At 40.6% G+C, this 22291-nt stretch overlaps 1 protein-coding gene across 1 annotated transcript in view; it reads left to right on the forward strand.

Annotated features, from left to right (window-relative positions):
* Positions 1-1667: 1667 nt before the first annotated feature.
* The window catches only part of KCNMB2 (potassium calcium-activated channel subfamily M regulatory beta subunit 2), a 325777-nt gene continuing 305153 nt past the window's right edge, over positions 1668-22291 (forward strand). The window contains exon 1 of the mRNA XM_043996333.1: positions 1668-1920. The gene's annotated coding sequence lies outside the window, so the exon portion shown is untranslated. The remainder of the gene's footprint in view (positions 1921-22291) is intronic.

The following is a 22291-nucleotide window of genomic DNA, read 5'->3' on the forward strand; positions in this document are numbered from 1 at the left end:
TATTACTTTCTTCCCCTACCAGCCTAACCTGAGTGAAATTAGTTTTATTTTTATGTCTTTCAACTTCCAACTCAGGCAGCTACATTTTTTGATCTTGTATTTGCCCCAGGTACTCCTCAAAGAAGCAGATATGGGGTCATGAAACATGGGTTTCCTGATAAAGGGATATTTGTCCACCAAGGAAGCCCTTTTTTGAACAGATAAAATAACAACAACAACAATAATAAATACAGCTACAAAGAATCAGCTTGCATCTGGTCACTCACAACCAAGTGTATATTGTAGACTGTCACTGCAAAGGGAATCCTCATTCGTAAGTGGAATTCCCAGTTATAAGTCTTTGTTCTAGAGGCTGGGATCTGAATAGCACTTCTGAATCACAAAAAGACCAGGATAATTCCATAAAATGGTGTTTCCTGTTCCTTTCTTGCCCATGGTTTGTCCCATGAATTCCACAGGGCATGGAAATACATTTTTCTATATACACCTTGACTCCATATTGCATTTACAGCTCCTCTTAAGCTCCTCCCCCTAGAGCTGACCATTCTGTTTCCATGGTAACTGCTATATAAGTAATGTCCTTGGGGGAAATGGGTGGGGGGGAGAAAGAGAGAAGACAAGGACAAAAGATAGCTTAATAAAAACCAATTCTTAAAGTGAATTCAAATGCAGAGAATTAAAACCAAGTCTGCCTTACTGTGAGGTAGTGCAAAGTTTTCTGAGGGGTTTTTTTTTGTTTGTTTGTTTGTTTTGTTTTTGTTTTTGTTTTGTTTTTTTTTGTTTGCTTATTTATTGTTTCTTACGATCCTTACTCTGGAAAAGGACCCTCCAACTTCTTGGTCTTTTGGCTCTTCCAGATATTTGGAAAGACCGGCTCAAACCCCGGGGAAGAAAAGTCTCTCCCATGTCCCACAATCCCACGCCTTCCTAAACCATTCATAAAATCAACATGTAGCACCCACAGGCAGCCCCGCCACCAAAAGTGGCTTCCTTTTCATTGGAACAACCAATGCTTGGGATCCGATTGGTCCAGCTCTGCCTGGATGCTGGAGTTGCCAAATCACTGAATTTGCGTGTTCTTCTCTGTCTGTTTACGGTCGAATGGGCGGGTAAGCACCCAGCGTGTTACATATGATGAGCACAGAAACCTCGGCATCTCTTGGCCTTCCTGTTGAGGAAATGCTGGAAACTTTTCCCACCTGGATATAGCCACTTTCCTAACGCTCCAGTCCTCGGTTGTATGTGAAGCTGCGGAGGGAGGGCGGTATTACTGTTCGCTGGAGACTGCTTGTATCTTCTAAGAATCGTGTTTATTTCCAAATGCATTTATTTTCCAGGGCAGGAAGGTCTGTTTGATACGCAAGTTAAAGAGATTTGCAAATCTGATCCGCTAGGTAGTGGTCTCTCTGCCTTGAAGAAAACGTTTGAGCCCAGGCTTCTCCCCACCCCCCATCACCACCACCACCACCCTTTCACTTTTTTTTTTTTAATGTGAGAATTTGAAAGCAGTGGGTAAGAGCCGCTAAACCTATCAGAGCCAGGCTACCAGACAGCCTATTACGGTATTAAATAAAAACAGAAACAGCATGCCCATCATAGGCTAATCAATCCCCTCTCAGGCATGCTTTAAACCCAGGCTGAAGCCGCCTCCACGCAGCTCCCAAGAACTCATTCCAGGCATGGCAGTCTAAGGGCGTCCGTCTCTCCTGCTGTCCTTCCAAACTCTTTCAGGCATTTTGAGCCCCGAGGTGTTTCAGCCCCCGAGGTCCCGGGGGTTGTGCCATGCAAGGTCCAAACTGCTTGGCCGCTATGTCAGAGCGAAGCAGCCGCGGAGGGCGGCCTGGAGGGTTCCCCAGGGTCGCTGCTTATTAACCATTCCGCGTGGCTTCCTCCGGAGGAAGATGTGACAGCTCGCCCGAGGTAGGATTTGCATGGCAAACAAAGGCGGCAGCGGCGGGTGCCGGGCGGCGGCTTGCGAGGTGGGCATTGTCTGTCGGGCTGATCAATTGCAGCCGGACTGGTCAATTTCAGCCGAGCTGGTGAATTACAGCTAGGTGCTGTCCCGGCTGAAGCGCAGAGGGGTACTTGGGGGCCTTCTTGGGGTCCAGTGAGAAATAGAGAAAAGGGGGAGCAGGGAGACAGAAAGAGGATTGGTGGTGGGGGAGAGTGATGCTTCAGGTAACTAATGCTTCGAGGATCAGCTGGCTGCCGCCTCTTGGGGTGCTTAGGGGACACCCCTCGTTACTTTGCCCCTGAACTAGAAGACATAGAGGTCATGCAGGAAAAAGCGCGCCCCTTCTCTTCCCTGCCAGCCAGATTGTTGGCAAGGCTGTGAAGAGTTGGGGTAAGGTGAAGGGGGTAGATCGTGAAAATCCTGAACTGAAAGAGGGTGGGAGGGGGGACCAGATGCCCTTTAGACTGGAGACCTGTTAGCTAAGAAATAGGCTTTCGCACTGTCATTCAGAGAGCTTAGAATATCCCTTTCCATCAGTTAAAAGGGGGAAACCCGGGCAGTCAGTGCAATAGTCCCTGAGAAAGAACTATTTGAATTTCACCTGATCTAAAGGAGGAGATGTCTCCATCCATTTTGCATATGGACTGGCTAGTCCGCACTGTTTACTCTCATTGTTTGAACAGATTGAAATAAGAGTTTATGACTGGTGGGGAAGGGGGTGGGGGAGGCGGGGGCGGGGGAGGGACGGGCAACTAAGGGTTTTTTCTCCGTCCTGGCTTCTCTCTTTTGCTTTCAAACAACTGCCACACTGCAGATGGCAAGGAAGATTTTGTTAGAGATTTCTGGCGAACAGAACCGAAGCAGGAGTCTGAAAAAAAAAAAAAAAAGGAGGAATGGATGAATGGGTTCTCAGAGTACAAGGGAAAATTAAGTGATTTGCAAAGGAAAGTTACACACCTTGACGCAATTCTGTTTTCCGTTTTGCCTAAGTTGACAAGGGACTGATGATATCCGCGATATAACATGTTCTGGGCTGTGAGTGTGAGGATTTGTCATTGCCTCTGACCCTCACCACAAAAAATAGCAAAAACTCAATGACTGATTTCCATGGCACTTTTCAATCTTCAGCGTTCAAAAGCATTGTTTTTTGTTTTGTTAATCTGGGCATGGGGTATTAAAAGTTGGCTTCTGAATAATGATAAAGATACTTCACTGGATCTGATATTTACAAAATAGAAAATTATCTTCCTTTTCGTGCTTCCCCAATTCTTAACAATGTTTTTTTCCCCTCAAAAGATGGGAGCTATCAAAACCCCAAAGCTAATGTTAAATTGAAGGTGAAATACTACCCTTACTTTTCTATCCTGTCTTAATGTCTCTTTGTGTTCAGGTTGTGGGTTTGTGTATGGATATGCTTATAATATTGTATTTTGTTTCTTTGAACTACAAGTGGTGATAGATTATACAGAGCCATACATACTGTCTCAGCTGGTCCTCCTGTGATTGATTGCATATCGTTTTGAGATAACAGTCAGCTTGGATGACCTGTGTCACAGACTTTAGTCTGTAGCTACGGAGCATGCAACCTTAGCCTTAAAATGGATCTGTGACCTTGGCCTCACAGGCACTATGCTCTAGCAAAATGAGCCTTCTCTCCCGAAATACATTTTTGTATCCATACAATAGAAAAGGCAGTGTGGTATAGTGGAGAGAGGCAGCCTGTGAGTCTGGAAGACCTGGGCTCTAATCCTGCCTTTGATACATACTGGCCTTGTGACTCCCGGCAAGTCAATGAACATTTCAGTAACCCAGGAAGCTACTGGGCAAGTACTGACCTGAATTGGTAGAGGGAGTTTTCTCATCTGGGAGTTCCCTATATCAATGAAATAATGGATCCAGTTCCTGTTCAATATGCACACAGAATTACATATGCACTAACACCCTAGATTTCCAACTGAAAGACAATGTGGTTAATCCAGGAAGAACTGGATTCAAATTCTTCCCATCATACATTCTGTGTGGTCGACCTGTGGCAAGTTACTCAATTGCTCAGTACCCCAGGCAACTCACTCTTGGATCATAAGAGTGAGGGTTTGGAATCAGAGAATTTAAATATTCTCTAATTCCAGCTCTGCCACATACTGCCTGATTAAATTTAGGCAAATGTCTTCCCGCTCTGGACCTCAGTTCCCACATCTATAAAATGAGGGGATTGGACTAGATTGGTAAAATCTCTTCCAGCTCTATGATCCTAAATTAGAGACAGTTTGCCAAGGTGGACAGATTTGCCATGGCAGGGACTCCTTACACACATGAAATCACAAGTCTGTACCAAGGGGGAGAAATGGAAACATTTAGAGTTAGAAGGGAGCTTAGAGGTCATTTATTCTAACCCTAAGATTTTACTGATATTCTAACAGGACCAAAGAGATGAAGCTTGCACCCATAGGTCAGAGCGAGGATTGAAACTCAGGTCCTTGGACTCTAAATTCAATGATCTTCCACTGTACCACCTTTCCTTCTCTCTCTCTCTCTCTCTCTCTCTCTCTCTCTCTCTCTCTCTCTCTCTCTCTCTCTCTGGGAAAGTTTTCTGAGCCTCAATGAACTCATCTGTAGAGGAAAAAATGAGACTATATGGAAGTACTTTAAAAACACTAAAGTATCATATAAATATCAACTTTTTGTTCATAGGCCATCAAGTTCAATGCCTTCATTTTATAGGTAAGGAAGCCAAGGTTCAAAGAAGGTAGGTGTGTCACAGATCATACAGAAAACAAACCCATGATTCAAAGATAGGTCCTCCAATTCCCAAATTGCTGCTGCACCTTAATAACTCTCCACTGTACTGTGTTTTCACAAGACTTTGGCATAAGAAGACTAAGGGAAAGAGTAATGTAACACAAAGTTCAGAATCATAGAAGGTAAGGGATCTGAGTTGCAATCTTGGTTCTGGCCACTAATGGTCCATATGACTATGGATAAGTCATTTCCCTCTCTAGATTCCTCCTCTGTAGAATGAAGTGGTTGGATTGGATGATGCCTAGGGTCCTCTTGGAGCTCTGACATTCTCTGAGCTTATGCAACACTCCTCATTATCCTCATTTCCATAGTTACTGTAGGAAATATTACCATAATGGCAGTTGGGCATATGGAGCAATTGCTGACTCCTCTCTCCTCTTTCTTTGCCTCTTCTCCCACCATAGTAACTAAATCGTCTTCCTCCCAAGAACTCTAAATTGTGATTTCCCCCCTCATGTCATCAGTCCTGCCTGTTATTTCCTAGACTGACACAGCCTTCTCCTCTATGGGAAACTCAATCAAATGATGATGAACCACACCATGCATGTCAGGCCTTTTGACATCTTCAGAAAATGTCCTTGAGTCAATACTCCACATGCATTTCCTTGACTGCTAAGCTATTTGGTCAGTCCACACTGTCAGAATAAAACAGGGAACTAGGACTCAATTTGCAGCCACCTTCTATCTCCCTGTGTTCCCTTCCTTCCTTCTTACCATTTCTTTCACCTAGGAAGAAAGGTGAGTTGGAAAAGACCTCTGAGACCAACTACTACAGCTCATACTTGAAAAAGGATCTCTTCCACATCTTCTCTGACAAATAAGCTTGTAATCTTTGCTCAAAATTGTTCCTTGAGTAAGAGCTTGACACCTCCCAAGGAAGCCCTAATGGTTGCGGGACAGCTCTAAAGATGCCAAAAGTTTGTTGCTTCCATTAAGCCTTATGCCTTCTGGGACTAAAAAAGACAAGTAGAATTACTTTCCAGCACTTCAAATACTTTAAGGCAGATATCATGCCATCTTACCCTGGCTCCTTCTTTTCTCTTCTGACACTAAACATTCCTAACTCCAGGAGAGGAAGAGGGAGAAACAGAAACGGAGACACAGGGAAGGAGGAAGGGAAGAGGAAGACAGAGCAGGAAGGAGAGGGAGGCATTAAATAGGAGGGATTAAGGTGATGGAGGGAGAAAGACAGGGAGGATGAGAAAAAATAAAAGAGGGAATGGGAGAGAGGGAGGGAGGAGGAGATACAAAAGAGAAGGGATAGAAAAAGAGAGATAAAGGGATGGAGATGTGGAGGGAGGAAGAAGGAGGGAGAGAGAATAAGAGAGAGAAGGAGATAGAGGAAGTTAGGGGATAAAGAGAAAAGGGATAGAGAGAGGGGGAGGGAAGCAAGTATGAAGGGAAGAAGGAAGGAGGGGAAGAGAGAATAAAAGAGGAAGGGAAAGGAGAAAAGAAGAACAAAGAGAAGGAGGGTATGAGAGAGGAAGGGAAGGAGGGAAAGAAAGAAAAGGAGGAGAAGGGAAGGAGATGAGAGAAAGGAAAAGGAGAGGGAGAAGAAGAGAAAGGGAGGGACAAAGAGGGTGGGGGAGAAAAAGAAGGAGAGAGACAGAGGGTCAAAGACAAGAGAGACAGAGACAGAGAAAGATGACACAAGCTCATAGTGGGAAGAATCCATGGATGTGGATAATTACCATAAAAGGGAGAATGGAATAAGCAAAAGTTTTAGAAAATAAAGGTGATGAGATCACTTTGGGGTGGTGCAGAGAGGTCATAGAATGGCTCCATAGAGAAAATGGCATCTGAGTTGGGCCTAAAAGAAAGGAAGAGATTTCAACAGTCAGAAGTTGCGAAGAGGCTACCACAGTCACAAAAGATTAAGTGAGCATAAAGCCACAGAGAAAAGAGAGGATAGAATGGGAACTGGGAACCAAAAGTAGGCCATTTGGGCTGGCCCATAGCATGCAGGAAGTAGGGATTGAATGGGATATGGCTGGAAGGGTAAATCTGGGCCCACTTATGAAGAACCTTGGAGCCCAGCATCAAGAGGTTATTCTTTAGTCTTCTTACAGACTGGATGTTGTTGAGTAGCAGGATGGGGAGGCCATGGTGGTACATCAGTCAAAAGTGCCAAATATTTAAGGTCTTGAAATGAAAATTATCTTGAAGACAGCTCTCACATTGACCCTTCACCAGCATACTTTCCAGCTTTAAATAAGAAAGAAGTCTGACTTGCTGATATAGAACCAGTCCAAGGGCACTAGTCTAGAAGCCAGGAAACCTGGGTTCTTGTACTAATTCTGCCACTAAATAGCTGTGACCTTGGACAAATTACTCCCCAACACTCAGTACTTCTCATTTCCCTTAACTGTACAATGGCAAAGCTGGTCTCTTCCAATTCTTAATGATATGATCACTATAAAAGTCTAAGAACTTCTAGGACAACATTTGGCAGGTTCAAGGGTTCTAGACTCCAGAAGAGCCTTTGATCTTCACTCATGGTGTCCAGGTGGCCCTGGGTTCTCAAAGGCTTTTTCTAGAGTCATAGGATCATGCTGGCCAAGGACAAAGTGAGCATGGGCAATATCTTCCTTATTAATTCTCAACATAGTTTCATGTTGCATGAGTTTTCTTGGCTACCACAACATACCAGTAATTCCTACTGAGGATGCAGTCCACTAAAACCCCAATTCTGTTTTTTTTACAAACTCCACATCATCATTACCAAATCCCCAATCTTGTATTTGTGAATTCAATTTCTTGAACCTGGATTCAATACTTAACAATTAATCAAAATGTTAAATGCAGTTAGCACAGTTCCTGGCATGTAGTAGGCACTCAATAAATAATTGAGGAAGATATGGAGAGTGCTTTTCAAACCTAAAATTGCTAAATAAGTGCAAGTTTTTCATTTGTTTATCTCTATGCACTATCATCTTCTTCAAGTTGGCTTTATGTTTAGTGAATTCCTTATGTATTGATGCTAGTTTCCAGAATAGTTTAAAGAAATCCATTTATGCCTCTACCCTGAGGTTTGGCAAAGCCAAACTTCCAAATTTCCCAGGATTCTTCAACCCTGGCTCAGACTCCACTGACTATCCCTGCTAAATGGTATTAAATGAAGGCAGACCCCAAAACATAACCTCACTGTGCAAAGTCCATGAAATTGGCCCCAGCATCATTAATTAGTCCAGATTTAGCATCACTAATTACAAAGGCAAAGAAAATCTTAGACATACTCAACAACAACAAAATCCCTTCATGTCTGTATTTTAAGAGGATCTCAATACCAATCCAAAACCAATTTATGAAGCCCCTATTCTGTGTCAGGCACAATCCTACGTTCTGGGGATAGAAATACAAGAACAATTTCTGTCCCCAAGGAGCTTGCATTCGAAGGGGGGAGGGAGAGAGATACAACAAATGCAAAGAAAAAACCTATATATGGTGATTTTAGGACAGAACATTTTTACATCTAAGGACATCTGGAACTGGCCATGAGCTGAGTCTTGATAGAAGGTGGAATTCTAAGAGGAATAGGTGAAGAGAAGGGAATGGCATGCAAAGGAATGAAGGCAGAAGATGGAATGCTGAGTTTGGGGAACAGTAAATAGACCAACTTAGCTGGAATACTGAATATCTAAAGGGAAATTATGTGACATTGTCCTGGAAAGGTTAACTAGAGACAGATTGTAAAGGCTTTTAAAGACCAAACTGAAGAGTTTGTGTTTTTATCCTTGAGGCAATAGGAAGCTACATGATCAGATTTATACTTTAGAAAAATTATTGGGCAGCTCAGTAAAAGATGAATTGGGTAGGAGAGAAGTTCCATCTCAAATGCTTATTAGTTCAGTTGATGAACCTAGCCTTAGTCTTACATCTATTGAGGCTTGGATTGGAATGCCAAATACTATGATTATGAGCCAGTGATGTCTTCCCAAATTACAATTTTGTAATTAAAATTAGCCCCAGATGTTCTACAAACAGCAACAGGAGAAATACTCTCCAGAAGTATGATGGGTTTTCCTTTCCTTCTTTTTAAGTCCTGTATAAAGCAGATTTAGGCTCTGAATTCAGGGAAGCATCTTAATCAATAGAACTGGTTAAAGGTGTCTTGTGAGGTGGTAAGTTCCTATTACTGCAGGTCTTCAGTAATAATCTGGATAACCACTTTTCAGGAATTCTAGGATGGGATCCAATCTTGAACATGTTTGATTCTGAAAGTTCCTTTTCCCCTTTTCTGTTCATTCTTCTACACTGGTCTTCCTTTCAATTTCAACAATTAAAAACATTGATTAAGCACCTACTGTTTTCTAAGCACTGTGCTAGACACTTGGGAATGGGAAGATAATATTGAAACAATGTTTACCTTCAAAAAGTTTACATTCTGTTAGGGGTTAGCACTGTGTACATTAGCAAATAAGTGCAAAATACATGCAAAGTAATTTATTAAAAGGATGCTAACCAGAGGGAAGGGATGGCAAAGCAGACGAGGCTTCCTGCAGAAGCTAGCAGCTGAACTGAACCTTGAAGGGAACTGAAGATTCTTTGAGACAAGTGATGAGGGAGTACATTGCAGGCATGGGGGGATAGCTGGTACTAAGGTATGTAGATGACCTGTTATCTACAGGTAAATGCAAGGAGGCTAGTTGGCTAGAACATAAAGGGGAGTCATGTTCAACAAGCCTGGAAAGGTAAGCTAGCACCAGAACATTACAGGCCTTGAGAGCCAGACTGAAAAGTTTATATTTATACTAGAAACAAGAGGGAGCCACTGAAGCTGGGTTTTTTTTGGGGGGGGAGGGGCGGGGAGAAAGGATCATGGCATGATCAGACTTGTGCTATGAGAATATCAGTGTCTTTCATATCAAATGTTGAGTGTGCTACAGAAATCAGGCTTGGAACCAAAAAGAAAGAACCACCTAGATTTTAGCCAAATAAAACAGTCTCATTAGAAACAGACACTGTATTCAAGCAATGCCTGGAGAGTCTCCATGTATAGTCACCACTCCATTCCCTTGCCCTCCCCCCCCTCTCTTCATATGCTCCAGCTCCTAACAGATTCTCTTTTGGATTGCTGTACCCTCCCCTTCCCTATTGTGTGCCCAGGGAACTCATACTCTTTTGGTGTTGCTAAAAAGCACACCGTCGATCTTTCTATTTGGGGCTGACTCCCAGTCGGGCAATTTTGAACCCCAGATGTCTGAAAATGCCATCCCTGGTCTAATCAAAGGAGCAATGAGAGATGAGCCTGGGTGAGAATCTGAGCTGGGGGAGTGGAAGAAACATGCCAGCTGTCAAAACATCCAGTTGTCTGACTTCTTAGCTGATAGAAAGGGGATATTTATCCTTCTGGACAGGAGAGCATCTGGCTTACCTCTGCCTAACATTTGCCCCCAAAATGCAAAGAGTCCAACACACTCCATCTGTGAGAGGTCTGTCCATTTTGAACTATTTTGAACTATTTCTGTCCATTTCAACTATTTTGACTGGACAGATAACAAAGAATGCAGTTAAAATCAATTTTCCAACAGTTAATGGGATTGTCAACTCATAGAGAACAGGACCACCCCCAATCTAGCTGCCCTTTTGCCAGGACCTCGATTCCTGGGAGGAAGTGCTGAATATTTATCATCTAAATATTTGATAGGATCATAGATTGAAAGCTGGGAGGGACCTTAGAGGTTTTGCTATCCAACATTCTTCTATCATGAAGAAACTGAAGTTCAGAAAAGTTGTGAGTTGGCCAGTGTCACAGATACAGTAAATATTTGAGGCAGGATTTGAACTCATTTTCTTGACTTCAAGTTCAGTGAACTATTGACTACTCTCTGCTATTTCTTTTCTGCATCAAAATTGAGACAATTAGGTGGAGCAGTGAATAGATTGCAAATCCTGCCTCATGCAGTTATTAGCTCTATGATCCTGGGCAAGGCACTTAAACTTCTTTTGGCCTTAGTGTCCTCTGTAAAATGGAGATAATCATAGCAATGGAGATAATCATAGCACCTACCTCATAGGGTTGTTGTGAAAATCAAATCCAATGAAGTAATCCTTGTAAAGTCCTTTGGAGTTCTCTAAAAGTGTTAGCTATGAAAAAAAAAGATAAAAGTATTAGCTATGAATATGATCTTGTATTTATTCTACAGATAGTGATATGTGTACATGTTGTCTCCTCTGATAAAATACAAACTATTTCAAGGCTGGAACAGCCCTTAGCGCCACATCTGGAACATAGTAGGTAAGTAATAAGTGCTTGTTGACTTATTCATTAAACAAGCATTTATTAAACACCAACTATGTGCTAGGCCCTCAGAATAGAATGGTAAAATTTAAAAGTCCATTTCCTTGTAGAACACATGTTTGGGGTAGGGCAGGAAACACATAGACATATCAATAAATAGAAAATATGTAAAAAGTATGATGGGATTGTACAGGGCAATAACAACTTGGGGGGAATGAAGAAAGATTTCATGTAGGAGGTAGTCTTTGACATAAACCTTAAAGGAAAGTAGGGATTCTAAGAACACAGAAGGGGGTGCATTCCAATTATGGAGCACATCCTGAGCAAAGGTGCATAGTCAGGAAATGAGATGCTGGGTTGGAAGGCCAAATTTCAGGACCACGGCCAGTAGCCAGCTTATCCAGAACAGAACAACTTGAAGAGGAGGAAGGTCAAATCAGCCTGGGAAGGGAGGCTGGAGTCAAATGGCAAAGCATTTTAAATAACAAGAAGGGAAGCCTGGATTTCCTCCTTAAGGCACTAGAGACCCACTGGAGCTTTATGAGTATGAGAGGAGATTGATGGGCATACCCTGTTCTCCCAGCTGCTTTCCTTCCAGGAAGTTTAGTAGTGTTTGGGAAGTTCATCAAACTTTATAAATCTTTATTTGCCACTGAGTGGGATTTGGGCTTCCAGGAAATTTGCTAACTATTTCATCTTTTTTCTTGGGTGGGAAGATAGTATCATCAGGGATCCTTTTTGGTGGCAAGGGAGCAAGAAGAGGAAATTCTCCTTGGTATTGTGTAATTTAAATTTCTAAATGTAGGTTCTTATCTGTCCCCCCAGTTTTGGAGGGAAACTGACTAAAATCACTGATAAATGAGTTTAGGTTTTAAGGGTTTATTGAAATATAGTAAAAGAAAAGAGAAAGATTGAGAACAGAATTCCTTTAACCTGGCAATCCTAGCTTTCCTAATCTCCTCCTTCTGAAGTCTTGTCTCCACTGCTTTGATGTCTCAACACCAAAGAGAGCAAACTCACTGAACAGCCTCCGCTTCCTCCTTCCTGTTCTCCTCCCAGAAGTGGGAGGTTCTTCAAGCTGATTGGTTGACTGGGCCCAAGAGGTGGTCAAAGTTCAAAGTTATTAGCTTCTGAGAACCATGCTTCCTTAAGTACCCTTAAGTACTAGCCAGATGTGCTTAGAATATAGTTAACTAGAAGTCAGCCAGTAATCCAGTCAGCAAAGTCAATTCAATCAGTTTAAATCAATCTCCAGGTGGGCCCCTGAGTATCTGCTAAATCTCATCTATCACATTCCATTATCTTGACACAGTATCAATTTATTCCTGTTATCTTATGAGGCTCTGAGAGGATGGTGTGGTTGGAAAATATTTAAGACACCAAAGTCTAGAAGTCTCTGACTTTAAATGGAGCTTATTCAGCTTTGAAAAGCCAGTTAAGTATGAGGATAAAACCCTCACCTGATTCTCTTTGGCTCACTAAATCACTGGAACAGAGGGATAAAGGGAGGAAACAAGCATTGATTGAACACCCACTAAGAGCCAAGCACTGTGCTAAGCACTTTACAAAAATCTCTTTTAATCCTCACAATGACCAAGAGTGGTTCCTCCTATAATTTAGTAAACTAAGGCAGAGCAAGAGATTAAATGACTTGCCTAATACATGTCCAAAACTAGATTTGAACTCAGGCCTTCTTGAACTCCAGGTCCAGAGCTTTATCCACTGAGCCACCTAGTGGCATAGAGAAGAATATATATATGCATGTGTGTTTTTGTCTGAGTCTCTGCATATATGTATAATGTGTCTGGAGCTATGGTTTCACAGGTTAGGGAACTTCTTGTGTGGAAATTGACTCCTTTAGTGCAGATCAACTGCTCTTCCAAAACTAGGATAATAGCTCGAGGATTGAATGGGACCACAGAGGCCATTGCATTCAACATCCTTATGTTACAGATAAGGAAACTGAGCCCTAGGAAAATTAACTAATCCCCCAAAACTGCACAGATCAAAGAGAGGATTTGAACCCATAATAATCACAGAATTATAGAATTTTGAGAACTGGGCATCTGAGTTGATATCTAGTCCAACCAATACACAAAAGTACCTACTAGAATACCTACCACCTGATAATCTGACTTTTTCTTGTCAATATCAAAGGAGAGGGGACCCACCATCTCACAGGATGCCCATTACACTTTGGGATAACATCATGGTTGCCATGAAATTTTTCCTGATGACAAACCCGAATTGCCTTTTTGGAAACTTACACCATTGCTCTTATTTCATATGACCTAAGAAGATTGAACTTAGCCTTTCCCCTCTTCTACATGATGACCTTTTGAATATTAGAAGACAACTGCCCTGTTCCCCTGTAGCTATAAAAATAACTAGTACATGCAGATTATATGGCAGCTATATTGTGCAGTGGTTAGAGTACCAGGTCTGAAGACAGGAACACTCATCTTCTTGAGTTCAAAGCTGGCCTCAGACACTTACTATCTATCTGACCCAGTGAAATTCACTTCACCCTGTTTGCCTCAATTTCTTCATCTATAAAATGAGCTGAAGAAGGGCATGACAAACCACTCCAATATCTTTTTTGCTAGAAAAACCAAGAAAACCACAAATGGGGTCACAAAGAATCAGAAATGACTGGAAAATAACAAAAATAACAACAAAAATACATGATATGTACAGATTCAATGGAAGGCAATGGAACAAAGACAGGCATTAATAACTGGGCAGACCAGGAAAGGCCCCTGTAGAGGGTCAGATTTTATCTGTGTCTTAAAAGAAGAGTTAAGAGGGAGAAGTGAGGAAGAAAACATTATAGGCATGAGAGAGAGAGAGAGAGAGTTGGGGAAAAGGCATAGAGAAAGGGGGAGGAGAGTTATATGCATGTAAGTTGTAAAGAATTGTTATTTGAGGTTTTTATGCCTCAGCGGGCACTGGCTTGGGGCTCCGTGCTCCACCCACTGGTTGTAGCCGCTGCCATGCGCTGGCACCTCATATCATCACCACTCGCCAACACCTACATGGGCCTGGCAAAATTATAATGATTGGAAGCCTAGTGAGGGCAGTCATGTGACTGTCAGAGCAGCCATCCCATTGGCTGGGGCTGTGTGGGGGTTTTCTGGGATTGGGGGAGGAGAATTGGGCATTCAAGCTGGACGCTGGAAGGTGACAGGAGTTCTACTGTGTATTCTCAGCTGATTCCTGGCTGGTGGTATCTTTTCAGGCTGTATAATTTCCCTTTCCCCATTTTATTTCCCTTCCCTTGATCCTACTGATCCTGTTTGTGTTTTTTTTTAAGTTCATTCTTGTTAAAATAAATCCTGTTCTGTTTTGAGGGAGGCTGCTGGTCTCCTTCCTTGCCCCAGTATTGCAGCAAGCTGCTTAGCTAACACTCCCCAATTAAAAATTGGTCCCCACAAAGTAAATGAGTAACCCTAGGTAAACAAGTGTTGATATATCATAGTGTATGTGAAGGGAGTAAAGTATAAAAAGGCTGGAAAGAGAGGAAGGGAACCTTTAATAAAGACCTTTAATGATGGTGTTTATATTTCATCCTAGAGGTAATAAGGAGACCCTGGATCTCATTAAGCAAGGAGATAATAGGGTCAGACCTACACTTTAGAAAAATTACCTTAGCAGCTAAGTAGACCAGTTAGAAGGCTATTGCAAGAGGCTGGGGGAGAGCAAATAAGGGCTTGAGCTACAGTGGAGGCTGTGTGAATGAGGTAAAGAGGACACTTATGAGAGGTGATAGGAAGGTAGAAAGGTTTTAGAGCAAGATCTGAGAACAGATTAGACATGTGGAATGAGTGTAAGGAGAGCAAGATAACACCAAGGTCATGAGCCAGGACCCTTAGGAGGATGGTGGTATCCTAAAGAGTAACAAAAAAGTTAGTAAGAATGGTAGGTTTGTGGGGAAAAATAATAAGTTCTGTTTGAGATATATTGTGTTGGAGATGAGGAACTCCAAGAATAAGAATAAAAGATATCAAGAAATGATACGAGAGGAAGAGAAGATGGCTTTTTGCATTGGCAGAAAGGAAGGATGATAGGACTGTACTGATAGGCTTACAATGTCTGAAGAGAATGAGAAAGGCTTTAAGTATGTTGGGTGGACCTCTGTAGTAAATGGAGCTACTTGATTGGATCAAATGCTGGTCCTGCTGGACCTGGAATCAGGAAAACCCCGGTTCAGATTTGACCTCAGATACTTAGTAGCTCTGTTATTCTGGGCAAAACACAGAGCTTACTCTGCCTGCCTCAGTTTTCTCATCTGTTAAATGGAGAAAATGCTAGCCCCTACCATCCAGGGTTGTTGTGATAATCAAATAAGACAATATTCATAAAGCACTTTGCAAACCTTAAGGTGTTATATAAATGCTATTATTATTATTTACACTAATGTTATTATATTAAAGATATGACAACAGTGAAACAAGATGAATAGGCATAGATGGTTTTTGATTTCCAGCATTGTAGGGAACTCCTGAATTGATAAGATCATAGATTTCTTTGAGTATTTGAGAAGAAATGAGCAGAAGAAAAAAAACCTAGTGATTTCTGAGTTTCATAAATGAATAAATGTTCCAAATAAGGCCCCAAAAAAGAGTATTACAGTCCTACCCAACTGAGAGAAAATAATCAAACATTTGAGGAGGAAAGAGATTTTTAAAGAGCTAACTCAGCTCCTCTATCTTCCTTATCTTAGTAAGCCTGCTCTACTCCTTCTAGTTGGAATTCACTTTCAAGGAATACCATGGCACCATATGTTAAATAATCAGCAACATCAGTAAAGGGAATCAATTGATGCAGACACCCAGATGCCCTTATCTCCTTATAAAATATAAAAAAAAAATGTATAGCAACTGCAGTGTCATTGCCTGCTGGAGAGACCCAAGAGAGAATTAAGGCAAAAAATAAATTCAGCAGCCACCAAAAACAGAAGCTTAGATAACCTGATACCAAACCCTGGACTCTGATTGGGCCTGAGAAGGCTTAGGAAATAGTCCTTTTACAGAGACAAATGGTAAGGAAGTGTCTATTACAATCTGTTCTCCAGTCTCCTAAATCCATTTCTCCACTGACAAGTGGATTTAGTGTCTGTTGAAATCAAATTGGGAAAAAAAAAACCAAACCACAATGGGAATCGGTACAAAACGGATAAAAAATGTGATTGGAATATACCTTGGTCTGAGTGAAATGCTGTTCTTTTCAAGGTAATGCTGTTGTAAAATACATAGAGTATATATAGTGATTATGAAGATCTGGGCAGTCTCTCTCCCTTCAAACCTCTTCAAAGCTGTGCTCTTATCAAAATTTCCTGACCCAGCTGCTGGTCATTATTGTCGATGATATCAGTAGTAAATAACTCAATCAACATATGCTAAATACTTACTATCTAATAGGCACTGTGCTAAGCAATGGGGATAAAAGATAAAAAAGCCCCTGCTCTAAAGGATCCAATATTCCATTGGGTTGGGGAATATATAGTATAGTCTATAGAGAGTTAAAAGAAATAATCAAAAGATTATACAGTAATTTCAGTAAGAAAAGTGTTTTGTGTTTTGTTTTGTTTTGTTTTATTTGAGATAACTAAGAAAAGCATCTTATAGGAGTTGGCTCCTGAGCTGTAATCAAAGGAAACTAGGTATTTAATAGGCTAGAGATGAGAAGGGAGTGCATCCCCCACACTGAGCATCTCTACAGAGGCATGAAGATGGGAGAGGAAAACCAGGATCAGCTAACAATGGGGTAAGTTAGTCTGCATCAAAGACTGTTGGAAGGAAAGTAATACATGAGCTATGGAGGATGGAAACTTTCTAAAACCCAGAGGAAACATGGTCACCGTATATGACATTATGACAGCCACCTGCAATTCATACACACAACATCCCCAACCAGAATCATTTAACCAACATAGGGTTCCTCTTTGGTGAGACTGTTTCTGAATTGTGCATGAGAACATTAAATACTACATGATTTCGTTGCTTCCTGTCATTATGGTGGCCAGAGGAGAAAAGTTGCTTCCATCAATTTTTGACTTTGTTTGACCCTGAGGAAATACATATGCAAAATAATTGAATTGGTAAACATTTACTAAACGTCTACTAGGTGCCAGACTCTAAAAATACAAGAGAAAAAAGAAAACTGCCCTTACTCTCAAGAATTTTATATTCTATTCCACAAAACTGTGCATGTGTAGGAGGTCCTTTCTAGATCTGTGATCCTAAGTAAATACAAAAATGCATGCAGAATAAATGTAAGTAATATTGAAATGTAAATGTAAGTAAGAGTATAATACATATTATATCATAATATAACTAATTTTATAAATAATATTATAATAAATGTAAGGAGTCGAAAGATCAGGAAAGGCTTCATGTACATGGGGGTGACTGAATTGAGCTTTGAAGAACACTAAGGATTATATGAGATAAAGGAAGATATTCTGGGTAGGGGGAAGACCCTCTAACAAGACCTAGAAATATTTCATTGATGGAGTGTTGTGTATAAGGAACAGTAAAGATGCTGGTTTGGCTGGAGGATAGAGAGCATGAAAGGACGTGATGAGCCAGGAAGGCTAGATGATTCTAGATGGGGCCCTTATGAAGAAGTCTTCTAAGACTAAGTCCCTTGACCAAGAGTAAGAAGGGAGAACAGATAAAGTCATTGCCAGAGAACCTGCTGAATCCATTGGTCTAGCTACTGAATGCTTTAAGAAGTTCTGATCACCCCTCTGGCATCCTATCCAGTGTTATCATTGATTAGCACATTTGGATGGATGGATGGATGGATGGATGAATGAAAAGCTTCTATTAAGTACAGATTATTCATCAGGCACTGGTAGTATTGATTGAATTACTGTGGCCAAGAGGATGACTGGATGGAAAGTGGAGCATGGTCTGGTGTGTGGTGCTCAGCTCCAGGGTGAGAGTTCCAAAACTGAATATATGAGTTTGCATAGCATCTGGGGATATGGATTCTATAGGTCTAAAATGGGAAAGGGATGAAGGTGCTGGTTAAGGTGGAGGGGATAAATGAACAGCAGGGCAGATGGCCCAGGGTTCCGGAAGAGAGAGTCTTGATGACATGTTGTAAAAGGATGCCAGCTCTGTTTGTTCATTGCTGATCATGATAGTGGCAAGCCCTATATTCAGTAGCTATATAGTATTTTGTCTAATGTCATGATAATGTTGCATACCTCCTGGTTGGATATCGAAAGCATTGTTAATGTTTTGAATTAGCAAAAAACCTTTGGCTTTGTCACAGAATGGTATAGACACTATATCAGTCCACCATAATGGAAAGAATGCTGGATTTCCGGTCAGAAAAAAACAGTGTACACTTCCTTCCCCCTCCATACAATATTACTAGTTGCATGGCTATAGGAAAGTTATTTAGCCTCTCTGAGTCCTGGTTTTCTAATCGGCATAGTGGCATAATAATACTAATAGTAAGGAATGTTGGCATTCTGCTGGTTTTGCTTTAATCAAGTTACCCTGGGAGATCTGTTTTTCCCCTCAATCAACATGTTAACATGGCAACTTCAAGAGTCCCATTCATATTGTGGAATTTTTGTGACATAGGCTTCATGACCTCTTACAATAGGATGAATGCACCTTCATCTAGCTCATCTAGCTCTAATTGACCTAACTTTAGTCCATCAAAAAGTGTTTATTAAAATTTTACTATGTTCCAGGCACTGTGCTAAGTACTGTAAAATACAAATACAAGCAAAAAGAAAACCATTCCTTGCCCTCAGAGAGCTGACATTCTAATGACAAAAACATGAAAAGAAGGAAAGATATCAACATGAAGACAGGGTAGAGAAGTCCAGATGAATGTAGCCTAGTGAGAAAATTAGTAAAGAGCAGCTGCTGAATGGACAGCATGTATAAAGTGTTCTTGTTTGTTTTCTAAGTCCTCTGATAAGTCTCAATGGAAAGAGAAGCAAATCTTGAGAATTCATCTCATTGAATAGGACTTGATCCTATTATTCTCATTCTGACTAAGAGTTTACTTAGTCTTGGATTAATTTCTTTCAACAACTGGCTTATTGGTCTACACAATCCTTTCAGTCTGATCTTTTAATTAAGAGTTATGAAGCTTTTTGGATAAGGTTCATGTCTACAACATCTCTTAATTTAAATGAGGGGAATGCAGATTTGTCCTTAATGTACCTGAGTATTATGAATAGCTGTCATATAATTATGATTGTGGAAATAGAAAATTGAGATGAAACTGGCAGAATTTTGAATGATTCTAAGAAGGTATCTTTCATAATCAAGGTGTTTTTTCCCCTATTCTTGAAATTGTCTTCTGTGACCATAGGTTCTTGACCAAGGCATCATGATGATTTCCTGCAGGAAAAAAAATCCACTTTTAACAGGTTTGCTGAATAAACTTACATGTGCCATGAATCTTAGCAATTATATTTGGTATAATTACATCTATTGTAAGGTTTTTTAATGATTATATTACATTTAGGCAGTTGTGGCCAAGATTTTTTTCCCTGAGATGATATTTTGTACTAGTAGTTTATTGACTGAATTCTCAAGGACATTTTTGGGAATTTTTAATCTGTCAGTCCATGAAAGACAGCAAGTTTCTAATCTATAATTCTAGTCACTAGGGCATGTCTTGCTAGGAATTCATTGGATGGTAAATTTTTGCAGCCTGCAGTGGTGTGTTACACAGATTTTGCCATCTCCTTACATAAACTACATTGATCATTTAGTCGGGACTCCTTAAAAATAACCCTTCTGTAATTTATTGTGATGTTTACCTGGTACTGAATTGCCACATAAGTCCCTCCATTGTCTCAAAAAATCTTCAGGGGAGTAACTTATTTAATGTTCCTTTGTTGATCAACATATTGTTGATGTGGATGTCACTCATGGAGGGGTTTTTGATTCTATTCTTAAATCTTCACTTTTTCATAGATTTTATCTGCAGGTAAGTCACTTTCAGTTAACTTTAACAAATCTATTATTGTTTACCTACCAAACAGCGATGGTTGTTTCTTCTAAAAATATTTTTATAACTTTATAGTCTATTTACTAGTAAAATATGATGATGATGATTGTGCTGTTATGATTTGTGGTAATGGGGATCCTTTGAGAATGTGAGTGAAATTAATAAAGTTGCGTCATCTATTTGAGCCTGAATTAGTCAAGAACACAACATTCTATTGTCCAGGACTCTTTAACCCCTTTAAAGCAAGGACTTTAAAAAGGTATTTCATTGTTGTCTCTGCATTCCCAGTTCCTGGCACTTAACAGATGCTCAAAGAAAATGCACATTGAATGATTCCTATTCTAAAGCAAGTAAACTGAGTAGAATCTTCACAGTTGTCTAAAGCTAGCTATATCTGAGTGAAAATCTATTTTATGTTTTTAATCATAAAGTATTTTATTATTTTTAGATACATGTAGAGATAGCTCTCAACAGCCACTTCTATAAGATTTCTAGTTCCAAATTTTTCTCCCTCCCTCGCTTCCCTCCCCCCTCCCCAAGACAGCAAGCAACCTGATATAGGTTATATATGTACAATCACATTAAAAATGTTTCTGCATTAGTCATGTTCTGAAAGAAGAATCATAACAAAAGGGAAAAACTTCAAAAAAGAAAAAAAGTAGAAACAGTATGGTTGATTCTGTATCCGGATTCCACAGTTCTTTTTTCTGGATGTGGGGAGAATTTTCCATCATGAGTCCTATCTTGGATCATTGTATTACTGAGAAGAGTTAAGTGTATCAGAGTTGATCTCACACAATGTTTTTGATACTGTGTACAATGTAAGCCTGAAAGTCTATTTTAAATGAAGATCAATATCCCTTTAAAAGAAGATTAGACATAAAAGTTTTTGATGTTTGGATTTCTATAAATTTCTATGCTCTGTTACATGGCTTTCTCTAGGACTAATACCATTTACCTTCTCCTTCCTGTGTGTCCTTGGATAAGTCATTTAACCTCTTTGGGGCTCAATTTCTTCATTTGAAAAATGAAAGGGCTCGGGGCAGCTAGGTGGCATAGTGGATAGAGCACTGGCCCTGGATTCAGGAGTACCTGAGTTCAAATCTGGCCTCAGACACTTAACACTTACTAGCTGTGTGACCCTGGGCTAGTCACTTACCCCTCATTGCCCTAAAAAAAAAAAAGAAAAAAGAAAAATGAAAGGGCTGACTACATGGCTACTAAGGTCATTCCCAGATCTAGATCTATTATGCTTCCAGATTCTAGTAGTTGTTATTATCATTAATCACTAAAGTACTATTTTTTGTTGTTATCTTCAGAGGAAAAGAATTTTCTCCATCTCTCCATGCCTTCTTATATACTCTCATTTTATTTTTTTTTATAATTTTTTTTTTGCAGGCAACGGGGGTAAAGTGACTTGCCCACGGTCACACAGCTAGTAAGTGTCAAGTGTCTGAGGCCGTATTTGAACTCAGGTACTCCTGAATCCAGGGCCGGTGCTTAACCACTGTGCCATCTAGCTGCCCCCTATACTCTCATTTTAAAAAAAGATCTCTCAACTTATCTAACCAAGAAAAAAATGGAAACCAAGGAAATACCTGGCATTGGTGTCTATAAAGGCAAATGAACTAGAAAAATATTACTGCCATTTCCGTACTCTGACAATTTCTCTCTGTACTCAGTCACCCAAGACAAGGCTTCCTTGTTTCATGTTTGCTATACAGGGAATGAGAGGCAGGGAAATCCAGCATCCCTGTCTTCAGGGCTGGAGGAGGTGTCCCTTGATGCCTGCCATTAACTGTCAGTCCTAGAAAGGCCTTCCACTTTCTGTCAAATTTCTCGTACAAAGCAGATGGCACCTTCCCCCAAAGGTTCCTGCTAATGCAGTGGACCCTGAGAACAAATATTTTCATCCTATCTTGTGGAAATTCACCCCTGCTCTATAGCTATGTACCAGGGTGTCCAGGGGCCACTAGTTCAGCAAACTCAGAGACAGCAGCTTTTAAGGTCTCTAAGGTGTCTGCCTAGCATACAATCAAGATCACCTTCTCGCAAGGGAGTAGAGATTTTATCACCCACTTTCTATTCATGAGAGGTAAAGATCCACCAAACAGGGAAAGAGGTATATACCAATCTCCTTTGTCTCCAACTAAAATCAATCACTTTTCTCCTGACATCAACATGTTTGTACTCCAATGTCATAAGCTATTGGATGCAGTAGACACAATACTGAACATGAAGGCAGAAAAACCTGGGCTCCACTGCTACCTCAGTTGATTATAAGCTGTGTGAACCTGAGCAAATCA

Source organism: Dromiciops gliroides, chromosome 3 (assembly GCF_019393635.1).
Source record: "Dromiciops gliroides isolate mDroGli1 chromosome 3, mDroGli1.pri, whole genome shotgun sequence".
NCBI lineage: Eukaryota > Metazoa > Chordata > Mammalia > Microbiotheria > Microbiotheriidae > Dromiciops > Dromiciops gliroides.